The sequence below is a fragment of the Panulirus ornatus genome, chromosome 3, assembly GCF_036320965.1.
Source record: "Panulirus ornatus isolate Po-2019 chromosome 3, ASM3632096v1, whole genome shotgun sequence".
Classification (NCBI taxonomy): Eukaryota; Metazoa; Arthropoda; class Malacostraca; order Decapoda; family Palinuridae; genus Panulirus; species Panulirus ornatus.
Window position 1 is genome coordinate 9,829,863 of NC_092226.1, and position 13,190 is coordinate 9,843,052.

The following is a 13,190-nucleotide window of genomic DNA, read 5'->3' on the forward strand; positions in this document are numbered from 1 at the left end:
GTAAATACACTCCCACTGTGGCCTCACAGCTAACAACTAAACACACAAGCAACGTAACCTCACAACTAACCCAGATTATATTACCAATGTGGCCTCCTCACAGCTCACCCAGAATAAATTACGAACATGATCCACAGCTATGCCAGAATATACTACCAATATAGCATTACAGCTAACACACAATACCAAATATGGCCTCAGATTACCCAGAATACTCTCCCACTATGACTTCACAGCTGTGTCAGAATACATTACCAATATGCCCTTACAGCTAACCCACAATGCGCTACCAATATGGCCACACAGCTAACCTAGAATAAATTACCAATATAACTTCACAGCCAACCCAGAATACACTACCAATATGGCCATACAGCTAACCCAGAATATTTAAATTACCAACATAACTTCACAGTTAACGCAGAATAAATTACCAAGTTCACAGCTAACCCAGAATACACTACCAATATGACCTCACAGCTAAGCCCACAATACCTTACGGGTGTGACCTCACAGCTGACCCAGAATAAACGAAGGGTGTGCCAGATGTCACCAAGAGTATAACCATCATGGTATACACGTGAGAGGAAAGCTTTACGTCAGCTCTACGACACTCGCTACACTTTACGTTCCACACAACATTCCTTTAAGTACACTTAAAACGAATCTCCGAAGTCGTTCATTCGGTATCTCTCGTCGTAAAAACCTGGGTGAGACTTGACCTGATATTATTCATGGTTATGCTATCCTTAACACATTCGTTTGTTCGATATCAAATAATTCGAAGAACTTGGTATCAATTTTAGGCATATAAAATTCACCCTCCCCCCACCCGTTTTCTTTGGAATACACCTGGAGTCTCCAATGGTCGGGGAATGTGGCTGTCACCTCCATGAATTTGGGAGTCGAGCTTTCCCTTACCTCAAAGTCTTTGTCCTAAAGCTTTTGATTTACTCATTCAGCTTAACACTCGTGCACGTCATTCAAGCTTTCGTACATCTGAGCTGGCTCCATTACCTCGCTAATGACACAGCTTTTTTTTCTTTTTTTTTTTTAATCTAAGCATTAGCTTATGACAGTATTTCATGACAGGAGCGTATGACAAAGTGGCTCATGACAATACCCAAAAACAGTGTCTTATGACAGTAGTTCATGACTTGATGATTGTATCCTATGACAGCTGGCTCATGACAGCTGCTTATGAGAATAGAGCATGACAGATGTATGCCACGAGCCTATGACAAGTGGCATAGAGCAGCAGCTTATGACAACTGATGAAAGAGGCTTAGGATAAATCAGTTGTCATGACAGTTGCTTTAGACAGCAGCTTATGACAGCTCATGACAGTAGCTTTAGACAGCAGCTTATGACAGCTAATGACAGTAGCTTTAGACGGCAGCTTATGACAGCTCATGACAGCAGCTTATGACAGCTGATTATGTTGTTACAATATGACGTTGGCTTCTGGCAGCAGCATACCACAATGGCTTATAAACATCAGAGTGTAACAGTAGATTAAGACAATGGATTATGACGGAGCACCGAGTCATTCATGACATCAGACTATGACAGATAATGACGATATCTCATGATGGCAGAATGACCACTTCATGACATCAGACTATCACAGCATTTGAGGCGTTAACAGCCCATGACAAGCAGATGACAACATTAGCTCATAAGACTACCAATATTTTGACAGGGGATATGATAATGTGGATGAGATGGCAGTTACGAGGAAGAAAATAAGTGAATTTTCGAATGAGGATGATTCTCTCTCTCTCTCTCTCTCTCTCTCTCTCTCTCTCTCTCTCTCTCTCTCTCTCTCTCTCTCTCTATCTACCTATGTATTCATATATCTATCCATTTATCCATCTATCTATTTGTCTACTTTATTTATCTATCTACTTACCTATCTATCTATCTATCTATCTATCCATCCATCCATCCATCTATCTCCTAAGCTGTAGTAATTCCTCCTGTATGGCATCTACAAAAGCCTACAATTGTCTGGGGGTTGGGGTGGGTGGGAGGTTACGGGGAGATTATCATCCCCAAAGCCGCTTACCCCATAAAGCTCCTCCAGAGACAAGAGGAAATAAAGAGGGACGACACGGAAATAACACGAGGAGCAACGGCTCTCTCTCTCTCTCTCTCTCTCTCTCTCTCTCTCTCTCTCTCTCTCTCTCTCTCTCCATCTCTCTCTCTCCATCTCTCTCTCTCCATCTCTCTCTCTCTCTCTCTCTCTCTCTCTCTCTCCATAGTCACCATAGCCACCACCTTACGTGCACACTGGTTCGACTCCCATCATGCGAGACAAAGAGAGCAGTGACGGGTTCCCATGTTCTGTTCACTGTACGATGGATTCCTTGATGAAGAAGTGATAAAGGGAAGGCATTTATTGATGTGTAATCACTCAAAGACAAACCTCGAGGGAATAGGTCCTGGTCATGCCCCGGGACCTTTCTAAAGGCTGCGCTACTTCCAGAAGCAGGGAAATGTAGAGTCCTTTCGAGTGAATTCTTTGACGAGACTGTACTTCCCATGATATAGCCTCGACAAAGGCGTCTTTTTTCACTCGGGGTGTAAACTGGAGCAGGCCGAGTCCGGTAACACCTGATAACGGTAAAATAATGCAATAAACAAAAATGGTCAACACTTCATTATATCAACACCATGGAATCAATGTCCACACGTCTGTCTATTATTGAAGAATTATCTTGAACACAAAAATGCCTCGTAATTATCATTATCAATTATCCATTATTCATTCGGATCACGTTTAAAAAGCGCATCTCAAAAACATTTCTTCATGATAATCACATCGATGAATGAAAGGGCCGGGTGCCTTCATGATGAATAACATTCACTTCTTTGTTTTCTCTTCAACGCTCGATCAAACAGGCTGTTCACATCCCCAGTACGTCTCACCTGCCTCACGCTCGACTCCCGAAGCCACCGCGACTTGAACCCCCCCTGGAGGAGGCCAAAGCCCAAGACTCTTCAACTAAATCTACGACTGTGATCAAGATGAACCGTCGACGGCGCTACCTTCTTAAAGGGGAAAGTTAGCAGACGGCTCCGCGTCTACCTTCGCTGTGTTATCTAGACGCTCACTTTTAGCGCTAAGTACGGTGGGGGTCGCCTTTACACACGGTGACGTCAGCAGGCTCTTGGGAAAGCTGTGTGTGTGTGTGTTTTTGCCATGCCAATTTTTCGTGCCGTAATGTGTTGCAATGTGAAGTTCTAGGAGGGTTAATACCTCCGCTGGTAGCCAGGAGATCACGGAAGGCGAACTGATACCGTAGGTTTTCTGACTGATTGATCTTAATATAAAGCCTAAGTTTTCTTCAATATATATATATATATATATATATATGGGAAGCTAAAACAAATGAAAGTCAAGGATAAATAAACTCCCCTTCTTTACCCATGTGAATCACCTCTCCAGTCAAGCAACAGCTCCAGCTTATACCACCTATGTCTTCCCTGTCGTCTACTCGAGATTCATTTCACCCTAACAAACACCTCACTCCCGGCCTACCTTCCAGCCCCATTATCTACTATGACTCAGAGAAAGAAGCGGTAGCCGCCAAAGGCTTAAGTAAAGGTAAAGTCCTCCACTTCACAGCAACGTAGGGTTGTCTATTGAAGCGGCCAAATCCCTTTCCTTCGTGGCCTCCATCATCAGAGTATCTCTCCGGCGATGAAAGAGCTCCAATACCCAAGGACAACAAGCCTACAGTCTGTCAAAATGATATTACCCTAATATCCTCACCCTAATCCTCTCCCCCTAATCCCCAGCCAACTCTGTGAAAGTTCTACGTTTAATTAAACTTAAACATAAACCCCCTACAAGCTCTATATATATACACCCCCCTTAACAATTTCGTAATATGAAGTCTTCCTCTGCCACCCACTATCAAAGCAGCATACACACAGCCTTCATCTACCGCAACTTCTTACAAGGCAAGATCTCCTTGGGTCTCGCCCTTCGTCGCCTCCACCAAAGCCTTTGATCTGTTTACCTCCACAAAGTAGTCATCAACAAAGCCATAAGCCCGTGGACTACGGATATGTGCCATTCCATGGCTTGCAGACATCCTCATTGAGGGTCGTTAAGCTGTGCGTTACACAGGTGTAATATCCGCCTCCTTGTACCTCACCCGTGGCGTTCCTCAAACTACGAAGATGATGGGATCTTTGTGCTCCCTTATCTGAAAGACTTTCCTGATAGACGGATCGGCTCGATTTGAGGCACAACGATGACACTGCTAATGATACGAGGGTTGACAAGCGGGTCTTCCGACTGCATCGCCCCCTTCAGATCAGCCTCAATAACCTCCGGAGGAGGGAGAAACACTGCTCACCTCCGTCACCATCAGCTTAATTACAATCACGCCACAACCTATACTCTCTCATTAAGCCACTGAGTACTTCACTTCACCAGGATTACTACGAACAACAAAATGTTTCAGCAAGAAGGAACGTTTCATCATAATCATTATCTATATCTCTCCCAGCTAACACCCGTACGTTCTTCATCAACTGAAAGCCCTTAAGACTCCCTACGCCTGGACTCGGCAACACGTTCACAACTTTTTTCATCCTTTTCTAAGTTCAGGCATCTCTCTCTCTCTCTCTCTCTCTCTCTCTCTCTCTCTCTCTCTCTCTCTCTCTCTCTCTCTCTCTCTCTCTCTCTCTCGCCCGGTCTTTCCTCCTCATCCACCTCACACACACACACACACACGTCACTACTGAGCAAGACGCTCGAGACAAAACTGAACGATATTCATCCATTCTTCTCCTCACGCTCTCCGTCAAGATGCTTTGAGCATTTTCACGTCACTCGCATGATTCTCCACCAGCCAACACCCTCACCCTCATCCGACAGTTCGAGATGAAGATACTTGCCCCGGTGTCGTCTCCTCCCTGCGATAGACACCCTCGTTCCCAAGCTGCAGTCGAAGTCCCCACGACCGTATCAAACCCACACGAATATGTGAGGAACACAGCAAGAAGAGAACTATCCTCACTATTGCAATTATCATCTTTAACTTAAATTATCGTCTTTAATAAGAGAATTATCGTCTTTAACTATTAAATTATCATCTTTCACTAGAGAATTATCGTCTTTAACTAGAGAAATATAGTCTTTAACTATTAAATCATCGTCTTTAACTAGAGAATTATCGTCTTCAAGTAGTAACTGCATATAACTAACCTACATAAAGTCATTCTTTATAGCCCCTTACCCACTGCTATTATGCACTATCTCACCATATACTCAAGTCTTTGGCCGCAACTGAACAAACACACAAGGTAACTGTCATTATCAAACTTGCAAGATTCATAGCACGAAATTAAGGAAGGAACTTTTACGAAAAAGATGCAAGAAAGTGCTTTACTGATATGGGTAGCGAGTACTTGGAATAAACTGAATCACGGGACAGAATATACGAACAGCCTGGACAGCAAAGACATGTTTAAAGATCTGTATCTCGTACGACACCCCACAAATATCTTTACGTCAAATGGGATGAAAGCATTTCCATTCCGACACTACCCTCCTCAACACAACGAACCCACAGTGTTATTTCCTCAGTGTCCACACATACTCTGAAGCGCCTGGTTTCGGCGATCCAAATAAACTGGACGTTTGACCTACTTTTCTGAAGATCGAAGAATTCTTCCATACCTCACCTTGAGACAGCTTATCGGATTGGTATGTGTAACAAAATAAAAAAAAATCTGAAATCAACAATGACGGTGAAAAGCAATCCCGTCTCTCTGCAGACACAGCGATGAAGTTCCCAGCAGCACGATGACTACCCTCCCTACTACACAAGCTACCAGTAATTGATCCATTTCCTTGGCAGGCTAGAGATTAATGGCGGCTGGAGGAGGAAGAAGAAGAGGAGGAGGAGGAGGAGGAGGATATAATTTTGTGAAATCATAGTTCCATATGATATCAACACGAATAGAAAAAAAAAAAAAAACGGTCTGAGGGAGCTAACAGATGTGGAGGCCGGAGGGCCCAAATCTGCTAGTTACCTCTGAAGTAACTCATCAACCACAGGAACGTCACAGGAGATAGCACTGTCTATGGACAGCAATATACTATGATAACTGGTGAGGTATACACGTTATCGCACGATTACTCTGATGCATCACTGATATCTTAGTTCCTCGTCCACGTCAAAGGCGTGTGTGTGTGTGTGTGTGTGATGGACGCTCTCTACTCACTGTACTGACCGCAAATAGTAATGTGAACGTATTCTCTATATACTAAATCCTTGTGTGCGTATATATATATATATATATATATATATATATATATATATATATATATATATATATATATATATATATATATCATACTTTGTCGCTGTCTCCCGCGTTAGCGAGGTAGCGCAAGGAAACAGACGGAAGAATGGCCCAACCCACCCACATACACATGTATATACATACACGTCCACACATGCACATATACATACCTATACATCTCAACGTATACATATATATACATACAAAGACATACACATATATACACATGTACATAAATCATACTTGCTGCCTTTATTCATTCCCGTCGCCACCCCGCCACACATGAAATGACAAACCCCTCCCCTCCCCGCATAAGCTCTGTAAAATGCTATCTGCTGCTTGTGTGAGCCTATGGGAGATGAACAGTGGTGACGCCGTTTCTCATCAACGTGAGACGAAGGGTATTCGATTACATAGTACTCGAATAGTCGTTTTCCATTTAGGGGTGATCATAGCCTAGCCGTAATGCTCCCGCCTCCTACGCAGAGGTCCCCGGTTCGATCCTGGCTGTTGGAGGTTTGTATGTTATATATATATATATATATATATATATATATATATATATATATATATATATATATATATATATATATATGTGTGTGTGTGTGTGTAATGGATATAAACTCGCGGGCAAACGCTTTTCCTCGAACGGGGCAAAGTATTTCTTCTTGAACAGGACTTGCTAACATAGGGAACGATTTTCCAATTACTGTGGCTGTAGCTCTCCTATAGACCATACTTCGCTTCAAGTCCCCACAACTTACATCACCTGCGCCTCCTTACTCACAATGACAACAGTGCAGGTTAGTCTCTTTGCATGATCCGTATGCCTTCTAACTTTTACCACACTGATCTGCAAGTTTCGGATATCCTCCATTATCGCAAATAGCCTCGAAAGGTCCCATTGGTCTCTTGCTGTTTGGATTCTTTTGTATTCACTGTGTGTGTGTGTGTGTGTGTGTGTGTGTGTGTGTGTGTGTGTGTGTGTGTGTGTGTGTGAGCATGAACAGCATTATAATCATCTCGAGAAAGAGAAGAACCACAACAACAACAAAAAAGAGCTTGCTCTCCAGAGCCGACGAGAGAGAGTAAAAGAGAGAGAGAGAGAGAGAGAGAGAGAGAGAGAGAGAGAGAGAGAGAGAGAGAGAGAGAGAGAGAGAGAGAGAGAATGATATCAGGTGAGGCCATCAGACCAGAAGGGGGTCTAGTACGCAGAGAGCTGATACAGAGCACAGATAACGTAGGATCAATTACGCTCCCCCCTCTCGACCTCATCAATATGCAAGGCTCTTCACCATCCTTCCGGGAGAAAGGGGTGTAAAAGGGGAGTGGGGGGGGGGGAGAAGAGACAGGGGGAGGGGAAGGGGAAAGGAAGGGGGGGGGAGAAGAGAGAGGGGGAGGGGAAGGTAAGGGTGGGAAGGTAAGAGTTTAGGGAAGGGGCAAAGAGTGGGGGAAGGAATGGAGGCTGACTGATGATTCTCGACAGGTGGCGAAGTGTTCGCCCAGCAACACAGACCAGGGTCGGCTACCGCACAGATGGTCGAGGAGCTGTTCCGAGTTGACGTCCTCAATCTGGTTTTAGAAAAACTCAGAAGGGCTGTTAAGTGTCCACGTCATCAAGTTTGGTTTTGAAGCTTAGAAGAGCTGTTAACCGTTTCCGTCGTCACTCTGGTTTAGAAACTTTGAAGATGTGTTCACTGTCTACGTCGTCAATATGGTTTAGAAACTTAGAAAAGGTGATCACTCTCGAAGTTCATCAATTTGTTTTAGAAACTTATAAGAGGTGTTCAATGTCTACGTAGTCAATCTGGTTTAGAAATGTAAAAAAGGCTGTTACTGTCCAGGTCATCAATTTGGTTTAGAAACTTAAAACTGTTCACTAGGTCATCAAGCTGGTTTAGAAACTTAGAAGAATTCATAGTCTACCTCATCAATCTACTTTAGAAACTAAGACGTATTCACAATCTGGTTTAGAAGCTTAGAAGAGTTCATAGTCTACCTCATCAATCTAATTTTGAAATTTAGATGTGTTCATTGTCCACTTCATCAAACTGGTTCAGAAACTTAGAACTCTTCACTGCCTACATCATCAATCTGGTTTAGAAACTTAAAAAAGGTTTACATAGTCTATGTCATCCATCTAGCTTAGAAACTTGATGTGATCAAGTCACTCCTAACTCTTTCTTCACCAAGGGCTCCAGTTTCATGGGACTTCTCCTCCTCACATTAGTAGCTGCGTAATGATGGACTAACTCAGCGAGTGAAAAGATTTTCGACAAGAATATCCTCCTTCAAATGATGATACAGACTCCCCGTAGGTGACTTCTCGCTCCTTGTGTAACCATACGCAGGCGGGAGGAGTCCGGTAAAATCTTGTATATATATATATATATATATATATATATATATATATATATATATATATATATATATATATATATGCAGGTAAAACCACAAGGAAATGGGAAATACTAAGTGTCAAACGCTTTCGTGTACTTACATCGTCTGGACTACGAACAAGTAAAAACAACCAGAATATAACAAACCAGTCTTCACTGGGCGGGGCTGGCAAATGAATTAAGAAACAGGAGAAGGGATTAGGGCACAGGTCACCCTCGACCACCTCACCTCTCTCAAGTTACAAACTCAGGTTGACCTAAGTCACAGCTTATCTAAATGGCGAACAAGCATTCTCAATATCTTGTTCTCATATACAACGTTGATCTGGCAGACAAACCTACCAGCGTCCAGCTTGATTACAAACTAAAGGTTATCAGGTCTGATGTTGAGTCATTTTCCACTAAAATCCCTCTCGACGATCTATTGGCGCTTCTGGCGGAAGAGCTAGACAAACATACTTTGCCTCTGCCTACAAGTACCGTTTTAGAGTTAATTAAAGATTAGAACCTTCAGTTCAATGATGGTTTCTTCACATAGCATTGTGATATGAGTATGGGGAATCCTTTCTCAGGCCTCGTAAGTAATTTCTATATGGAATCTTTCGAAAGCAGGATAATTAAGACATCTAACCTAGTCGTATCAAATGGTATGTTAATGATATTATTTTCTTATGGTCTCTTGATCAAGAGAACGTATTTCTTACTAATCTGCATTGTTTGATAAACTCAATAAAGCTCGCCCTTGAAACTGAGAGAGACAATACGTTGGCATTTTTAGGATGCAATGTTCATAACGACTGATATAACCTAAAATTGGCATATATCGTAAACCCACATATATCTAGTCATGCATCCACCGCTTCGCTTTTTATTCCAATAAAGAGAAACGTTCTATGTTTTCATCAAGCTTTCTTAAAGCATTTCGCATACGTAGTCCAAAATTCACTGATGAGGGACTCTGCAATATCTATGACTGGTTATAGATCACAATTCCCAAACATTTCCCTGATTCACTACATTATCTTACCAAAAAGTCTTTTGACAATGTTCAGCTTAAAGAACCATTTGTGAAGTAAAACTTGTCGGCATTACCCTATTGTGTGAACTTACTTGATATTCATGTTTTGTTAAAAACTTTTGATATCAAAGTAGTCTTCAGCAACAATAATACTATCAGGAAAAGTCTGATCAGAAATTCTGTAACTTCTCAGAAGGGTTGTGTTTACAACGTCCCCTGTAAAGGGTGTGATCAGTTTTACATTGGTCTAACAGGTAAGGTTCTTAATACTAATGTTAAACAACATATTATATATATATATATATATATATATATATATATATATATATATATATATATATATATATATATATATATATATATATATTATATATATATATATATTTATATAAAACGCTGGTGCCCTTCATCCGTCTATCTACACCAACATATTAGTTCCATCACACAAGTTTTACAGAGTACTTTAAGTCTACCAAATTTCCGTACATATCATGTAACGGCAGAAGGAGGAGGAGGAGGAGGAGGAGGAGGCCCAAGATAGAGGCGGAGAATTACCTCGCTGACAGGAATAATTTCACGGCCGGTGTGTCCCGGGCGACGGTAATTGGCAGCCAGGGTGCGCTCAGCATGGTCTCCCGGCCACCTCTCTCATCAAGCGGCTTCGGTAAGCACAGCGATGCCCTCTGGTTCGCAGGATACCAACCCTACCTCCTCCTCCTCCTCCTCCTCGCCGTCGTCGTCTTCGCTGTCATCTTCGTCCAAGACAGGGTCCTCTGAGGGCGTCGATGAGATCGCTCGTGGCGTGCCAGAGGAAATTCCAGAAGAGGCCGAGCTGCGTGCGATAACGGTACGCTAAGCGTATAGATTATTCTTTCAGCGAGATGAAGGTCTTCAAATAGTATTCATCACTGCGGTCATCGAGGGAGAGGCTATCCAACACAAGCACAATTGTCACCCACCTCCTGCGGACCGTAGATGGTTAGCGTGCTTTCCCACAGGTTTCAGCAGATGAGAGCCACCATCATCAACAGGGTCATCCGGACTGATCCATGCGTCAGAGAACTCCTACAGGATAATCAGAGAGGAGTAGGTCTTCTTCCCCCATCGCAGCCAAGTGATGGAAAATCAAGACTAGTGACGTCTAGAGTTACGTACGATACAATGTCACACAAGCCATGAAAGAACAATGCTGGGTTGAGACCAAAAGCCTCAATGGTGATGATTATACGAAGACTATCATCACACTTGAAGCAAAAGACTTTAGACTCGAGGAGGAGGAGGACAAAGAGTGGAGCTTCGAACCAAGGACCTAAGACAACTCCGTCGACTACAATGTGGCAGAAAACCGAGGCTCATAGACTGAATCGCGAAGGAGAACTTTTAGACTTCGAACTAACTCAATCGCTCTAACGAAGGTATTGCCGAGAAGTGTATCATGTGTGAATGAGTATTCTCCCCTCAGGAAAGATAATCTCGACTCCAAAGTTTGAACAGCAATATCAAAACCCCCAATCACGTCGAACGAGATCATCTGAGTGAATCAATATCAGCAGCTGGAGAAGCATAATGAATCTGCAGTATAAGGATTATGTTAAATCTGTAGAGACATGATTCAATCATGGGAGGCCTTGATCCGACACAGATATATTTATGGAATTCTATCCTTCATTTTCTTTCTCTTCTTTTACTAATAGTTCCTCTTCCTCCTCCTCCTCCTCTTCTTCCCTTCTTCGTTTCTTTATCCATTAAACCTAATTTCGTTAAGGAGACATAACTGGTAATATGGATAAAGTGTTCAAAGAAATAAATAAGTTTCTGCCCACTTAATAAAGAGTACGAACTGAGAGATAATTAAGGATGAAAACGGAATCCAATACGAGAACGAGAAAGTTAAGGAAAGAAATTTTATGAAACATAAGAGAATGATAAAAAGTTAGAAAATTCCTAACATACAAGTTCATAAAACAGTTTCTCTCTCTCTTTCTCTGTCTCTCTCTCTATCAATCTATATATCTATCATTCTATCTGTCTATCTATCTATCTATGTATCGGTCTATCTCCAGAAAGACAGATAGACATATAGATAGATATACGAATGTTCACGGACTACATTTGCTTAAGGTTACAACGCACGCGAAAGCTTACTTATGGCGCTGTCTCCCGCGTTAGCGAGGTAGCGCAAGGAAACAGACGAAAGAATGGCCCAACCCACCCACATACACATGTATATACATACACGTCCACACACTTGGAGACCGACTTATCACTTGCATGGGGAAACTTGGCTGCAGTGAAGGCCCGGAAACAAGCATAGTCTGCGCCACAGTCCTGGGCAATGGAGACACCAAAGGGGAGACACGATCAGTGCGGCATACGAAGTGTGGCAGCACACTAGGAGGTGCAAACTACCTACCAAGGTTGTGAATGGAACTCGTGTGAGCCCGGACGAGGCAGGCCTAGACGATGTGTGTGTGTGTGTGTGTGTGTGTGTGTGTGTGTGTGTGTGTGTGTGTGTGTGTGTGTCTGTGCCATAACTTGATGGAGAGAGAGAGAGAGAGAGAGAGAGAGAGAGAGAGAGAGAGAGAGAGAGAGAGCTCTTGATTATGGCTAAAATATAAAAACGTCAGATCCTTTTTACAATACTAACTGACAATCAAGTTACTTTTACAATCAGCCAACAAAAATGTGACAAACAATACTGCGAGTGTCAAAAGAATGATACATGTAACACGGAAAAGTGTACGCATACGTATGTATACAGGCACACACATACTGCACATCTTTTTTTTTTTCATAGCGCCAGGAACAGACGAAGGAAGGGCGCATCCGCTCCTATCCATTCTCTAGCTGTCATATGTAATGCCTCGAAACCACTGCTCCCTATCCACATCCGGGCCCCATAGACCTTTTCATGGTTTACCCCAGACGGTTCACATGTCCTAGTTCATTGCATTGATGGCTTGTCGACCCCAGTACACCACATCGTTCCAATTCATTCTATCCTGTGTATGCCTTTCAACCTCTTGAATGTTCAAGTCCCAATTGCCTAAAATACTTTTCACTCTATCCTTTCACCTCCAATTTGGTCTCCCAGTTCTCCTCCTTCCTTCCGCTTCTGATGCATTTATCCTCTTTGTCAAACTTTCCTCACACATTCTCTATATGTCTAAATCTTTTCGAAACACCTTCAGTTATCTCAACCACACTCTTTTTATTACCACACATCTCTCACCCTTTCATTACTCACTCGATCAAACCACCTCACACCACATACTGTCCTTAAGCATTTCATTTCCAACACATCCTACCACCTCCACACAACCCTATCTACTGTTCATGCCTCGCAACCATAAAACATCTTTGGGATTACAATACCTTCAAACATACTCCTTACCCTCCCAGATAATGATCTCTCTTTCCACACATTCCTCAGCGCTCCTGGAACC